Genomic DNA, 6,000 nt, shown 5'->3' with positions numbered 1-6,000 from the left:
TTGATGTCGTATGTTCGTAAGTTGTCGAACGTAAGCCTCAAGTCATCAATTAGGGTTTCGACATGTCTTGTTTTAACGACTACGTCGTCCACGTATGCCTCCACTATTTTTCCAATTTGCTTCTCCAGGCATGTTAGAATCATGCGCTGATAGGTTGCTCCGGCATTCTTAAGCCCGAAAGGCATAGTGTTGAAGCAGAAAGGGCCGTACGGCGTTATGAAAGCTGATGCAGCTTGGTCGGACTTTGCCATCTTTATTTGATGGTGTCCAGAGTATGCATCGAGGAAACACAATGAGTCGTGTCCGGCTATGGCATCGATGATTTGATCGATGCGAGGGAGGGGAAAGGGATCCTCGGGCCAAGCCTTGTTAAGGTCTTTGAAGTCGACGCACAGGCGCCAGGATTTGTCCTTCTTTGGTACCATTACCAGGTTTGCCAGCCAATCCGGATGTTTGATATCTCTAATGAATCCGGCCTCAAGTAACTTGGCTAGCTCCTCCCCCATGGCTTGCCGTTTGGGCTCCAAAATTCGCCTTAGGGTCTGTTTAACAGGTTTGCATCCCTTTAGTATGTTAAGGCTGTGTTCGGGCAATCCATGTGGGATGCCCGGCATGTCCGATGGGTGCCAGGCAAAGATATCCCAATTCTCGCGCAAGAAGTCGCGCAGTGTGGCGTCCATGGCGGGGTTCAACTGTGTCCTGATGGAAGCTGTCTTCATGGGGTCCGTTGGGTGGACTTGGAATTTGACTATCTCATCTGCGGGTTTGAATGAGGTGGACTTGGGTCGCTTGTCGAGTATCACGGCGTCCCTATCCACGGTGGCGCGTAGAGTGGTTAATTCTTCTGCCGCTAGGGCTTCGGATAATGCTTCCAAGGCCAGCGTTGCGGTTTTGTTTTCGGTGCGGAGTGCGACGTCCGGATCACTAGCTAGAGTGATGATCCCATTGGGTCCGGGCATTTTAAGCTTCATGTACCCGTCATGGGGTATGGCTTGAAAGCTCGCAAACGCGTCCCGCCCTAGAAGGGCGTGGTATCCGCTGTTGAAAGGAGCCACTTGGAATGTGATTTCTTCGGACCTGTAATTCTCTAGGGTGCTGAATACCACGTCGAGTGTGATTTTACCCGCACACCGAGCCTCCCAACTAGGGATAATTCCCCTTAAGGTCGTGCCACTTTGTTCAATGCGGCTTTTGTCAATCTCCATCTTTTTGAGGGTTTCTTCATAGATTAGGTTTAATCCGCTTCCGCCGTCCATGAGTACTTTAGTGATCCGAAAGCCATCCACTATTGGGCTGAGGACCAGAGCGGCCGGCGCCCGGACGGACTAGAATTGGGGCTCGTCACTAGCATTGAAGGTTATAGCAGTGTCGTTAGACGGATTTACATTTGCCACATGGCAAATTTCAGCGGAGCTTCGATGCGCTCGCTTGTGCCTATTGTTTGAGGCGAAGGTCTCAAAGACTTTCAGCACCATATTGTGTTCTTTGGCGGGATGTGGTTCTGCTTTATGGCTCTCGAGGAGATCCTCGCCACTCTTAGCTACCTGCCGGAGTATCCAATATGCTCTAAGGCTATGGGTCGGTGTAGCGTCTGGCGTGCTGTGAAGCTTACACGACCCGTTGAGCCATCCTTCCAATACGGTCCCACGCCCTGGGGCGGCCTTTGGTTTCTTGGGAATTGAGTTGGTCGACTTACGAGAGTTCGGCCGTTTAGTTCGGACAAAGGTTCCAGTGAGGGCCGTACTGTCCCAAAACTCTGTCTGGGTTTTCTAGGCGCCTTCCATCGCACAGTATTTTTGTACTATTGTTGCCAAGTCCATAAGGTGCTCTATGTCATGGCGACTTATAGCATTAAGGAGTCCTTTGTTCGTGCAGTTTCTACAAAAAAAAGACTATGTCCTCCTCATGGCAGTCCTTGACCGTATTAAGAGGAAGGATAAATCTGGCCCAGTAATGATGTACCGTCTCCTGGGGCTCCTGCCGGACACGGGAGAGACGGATTAAGTCCGAGCGGGCATCATCGGCTGAAGCCGGATTTTGATTTGATCTGGCGCCCGGGGGCATGGGAAGTACCAAGCCTATCAGTTCGGGATCTTGAGCATTACCTAATCCCTTTGGCCCAGCGCCCGATTCTAAGTCTGGGACCTGGGTCATGTAGTCCTTTGGGTGGGTGTTCGGTTCTCTGAATTCGGTGATCCGAACATAATTCGTCCTCAAATTTGAGGGGCGACCCACATGTGATTCCTCCACTACTACTATCTCACGGGTGGCCGGCGGGGATCTAATGTCCCTCTAGTCGGGTTTAAGCCCAATCCGGTCATAGTCCGTAGCGACTCCCAAGGCGGCGATGCGATCCAAGAGCTCGTTAAGAGAGGAGAGCTCCATCGGATCCATCCGTTCGGAAAGCTCCGAACCAATGCGAAGGTTATGTGTGATGACCCAAGAGGCCATCGTCGGTGCAATAGCCGATGGGGCGGTCATAAAGAAGCCGCCAAGCTGGAGAGTCTGGCCAATAGCCAGTGCTCCCCCGGAAGTAATATCGTCCTTGACAACGAGATGAGCCATCGAGCCCTTGCAGCGGCAACACAGAGGAACTCTCAATGAAAGCACCAATGTCGGTGTCAAAACTAGCGGATCCCGGGTAGGGGGTCCCGATCTGTGCGTCTTAGGCTGATGGTAACAGGGAGCAAGGGACACAATGTTTACCCAGGTTCGGGCCCTCTCCATGGAGGTAAAACCCTACTTCCTGCTTGATTAATACTGAAGATATGTGGAATACAAGAGTAGATCTACCACGAGATCGTAGAGGCTAAACCCTAAGAGCTAGCCTATGATGGTATGATTGTAATTGTGATCGGCCTTCTAAGGACCATGCTCTCCGGTTTATATAGACACAGGAGAGCTAGGGTTTACATGGAGTCAGTTTACAAGGAAGGAAACATAATATCCGGATCGCCAAGCTTGTCTTCCACGCAAAGGAGAGTCCCATCCGGACACGAGCCAAAGTCTTGAGTCTTGTATCTTGACGCTTTTATAGTCTGGACGATGTATATAGTCGGCTGTCCGGATACCCCCTTATCCAGGACTCCCTCACCGCCTCCGATGATTTGGAGGCGGAGACGCCCAAGGAAGGGAAGAAAACATCACCAAGGGGCTCTATCGCGACGGGCGCCCTCACCACGCCATGCCCACCAACGGGCCAGCCCTCCAACAAGCCGTAAGTCATTCATTAATTCGAAGGTGAGATGCTACTCCGAGATCCATAACCAGGACTTCGTTTTTTGTAGTCCGGCGAGCAGCTCTTCTCAATAGAGTTCGTCTTCGGGGGACCTTCGTCCGGAGATGATGGAGAGTGAAACCCCACCCAACTCTCCGCCTCATGAGGCGGGCGACATGGAGGTGTCGTCACGGAGGAGCCCGGATATACCGAAGCCGGAGGCTAGTACGTCAGCCGCCCTGAGCCCGGAGCATTTGGCTCCCACGGGGGGCGATGAGAAGGGTCCGACGCAGTTTAGTGTCCGACCAGACGTACTGACGGGCCGTCTGGAGCGAGCCGCGCTCTCGGAGGAGCACCGCTCTTCAATGAGCACGGTGCTTACGAAGATTTCATCTGCTACCAGCGGCTTGAATGAGGCATTTACAAGCCTGCTCAAAGGCTTTGAGGTATGTAGTGAAAAAATGCACAACTTTTTGGTTATGAAGCACGCGCTAGGTGTGCTCCCTATAGATAGTAGCCCCTGAGACTGGTTGCCCGCCATAGGCGGCAAACGGGGGATCATATACTAATGGCTACGCCGTACATGTGTGCAGGTATACAAGGATCCGGCAGTCGACCAGTCTGTTGAAGTTGCCGAGCTAAGGAGGCAAATCGGATCCATCGATGCCGATATCAAGCTGGTGAATAAACGGCTTGAGGAGTCCCAGGGTATGTGCTTGGTTTTTATTATAATGTATAGGAAAATGCCAAAGAGGCATAATATTAATGCAATGTATTGGCACTGCAGATGGTGTTGCTGCTGTGGAAGCCCTGAGGGCGGAACTTGCTCAAGCCAAGGAACAAGCTTGGGCTAGCAATGCGGCTTCCCTAAAGGCGGCCGAAGAGTTGAGAGCCGAAGAGGCTGCTCGTCGCTGAAGCGAGGAAAAGATAGCCGAAATGGATGAAGAGTTAAAAAATGTCGCCGACCGGTACGCACTCCTTGAAAAGGAGAATAGGGCTAGTTCGGCCGAGCTGGACAAGGCACGTAATGCCGCCAAGGAGATGCGGACCGAGATCCGGAGTATGCAGGAGGAGCTCCAACAAGCTGACAAAATCGTGGCTGGGGGCTCGTACTTACTGCGGACGAAGTTCTTGGATCCGAAATATGCTCCTCTGGCGGGTCGCATGAGTCCTATGGACGCATATGCGGACTTGGCGAATAGTACGACTGATGTTGTCAAGTTCTTCAAGGGTCAAGGCGATGAAGAAGTGGAGAAGCTTTTCTGGTCACAGTTTAATGCCCCCACTCGCCCGCTGCCACTGAATGAGAAGGTGGCTGCTATGGCGGAGCTCCACAGGTTGTCCGGACTTGCAATGCAGTTTGTAATAGACCATCTTTGGCCGAAGGGGCCTAAGCTGGACAGCTACTTTGGTTTGGTGCAACAATTCCTTGGACTCGTGTCCCGGATTGACGCCCTGAGAAGGTTGGCATGCATAGAGGGTGCGCGGATGGCTCTATCCCGCGTTAAAGCCTACTGGACGGATATGGAGGCCACTGTAATAGCGAGCCAGGATTCGGCGGGAGGCCAACATCCGGCCGAGCACTACTTGGCGCAAGTCACAGATGGTGCCCGCCTGATAGAGGCACAGTGCTCGAAGAGTGTTTTATTCGAGTGATAAGTCGAATCATTGTAGAAAACAATGTCTAGTTTAATTATGAGGCTATGTTTATACTTTTGCCCGGAAGTATGATTGTCCTCCCTTTGCGGCTATTCTTATATGTATAAGTAGTCTGAAAGATAGCAGTTGTTGGCTTCAGCCCCCTCGCGGACAATGCAGGGGTGTTGGCGAAAAAAATATATGCATAATCACACTTGATCCAACGTCTTGGTCCGTTAAGGAGGTGATCGCACGCCGAACTAGGCAACTGGACTATATAGCTGTAACAATTTCGCTTAGCCATGGGAGTCTAATGGTGGGGCTACTATGTAGCCCCTGGTACCTCCACGTGCATCCGAATACGGGCGCGTGTGTACATGGCCGGAAAACAGCCCTTCAGTAAGGCGGAGGAATCTTTAGGGATTCCGGTGAGTCTTCGAGTGGTTGAACAGTCTCTCGCTGTATCATGACGGTCAGTTTTCGGCTTTCTCTACTGAGGCGCTCATCCGGAATAACCAGGGCACAATCGCAGTAGTTCTCCTTTGGCATGCCTTAGCCGGATGATAACGGAACGTAAGGCGGCAAACCCAGGAGCCGGGCAAACCCAACATTTTGACCAAAGACATGATTCGGAGCTGATGCATATACGGCCAAACTCGTGACGCCGAACACTCCCGAGGGTATTCAGTCTTTTGTAAAAGAAGATAGGCTGACAAGAGCCTATTATAAGCCCTTTATTTCTAGGTACGTGCAATTTAGTCTGTCGTGGCCAAATGCCAAAAACGACAGTATCCTTTGTGGGTATAGAACCCATGGGATGGTTAAACAACAAGAGGCAGTAGAAAAGGTTTACACAGGGGCTTAATCTAAAAAGAAACCTGTTGCACGGGGCCCTTCTGCACGTCTGCGCCTTTGTCTCTGTTGTGCCGTATCCTGGAAGGGTATCGCGCGAACGTTGTCTGTAAAAAAAGAAAAACTCATAGGAGGGTGCAACGTCAGTATGCGATCAGTAATAAGAGTGTAAGCGGTTGGCCTGCCAATAAGGTCGAGCCAAGCGTGAGGCTGCATTAAATATAGACAGCCCCTGGTTTCCCTTATGGGGTTACATATACAGTGCCCTATTTGAATTTATCCGGGCTACCGGA

This window comes from Triticum dicoccoides, chromosome 2B (genome assembly GCF_002162155.2).
Source record: "Triticum dicoccoides isolate Atlit2015 ecotype Zavitan chromosome 2B, WEW_v2.0, whole genome shotgun sequence".
Classification (NCBI taxonomy): Eukaryota; Viridiplantae; Streptophyta; class Magnoliopsida; order Poales; family Poaceae; genus Triticum; species Triticum dicoccoides.
This window is presented reverse-complemented; position numbering follows the sequence as displayed.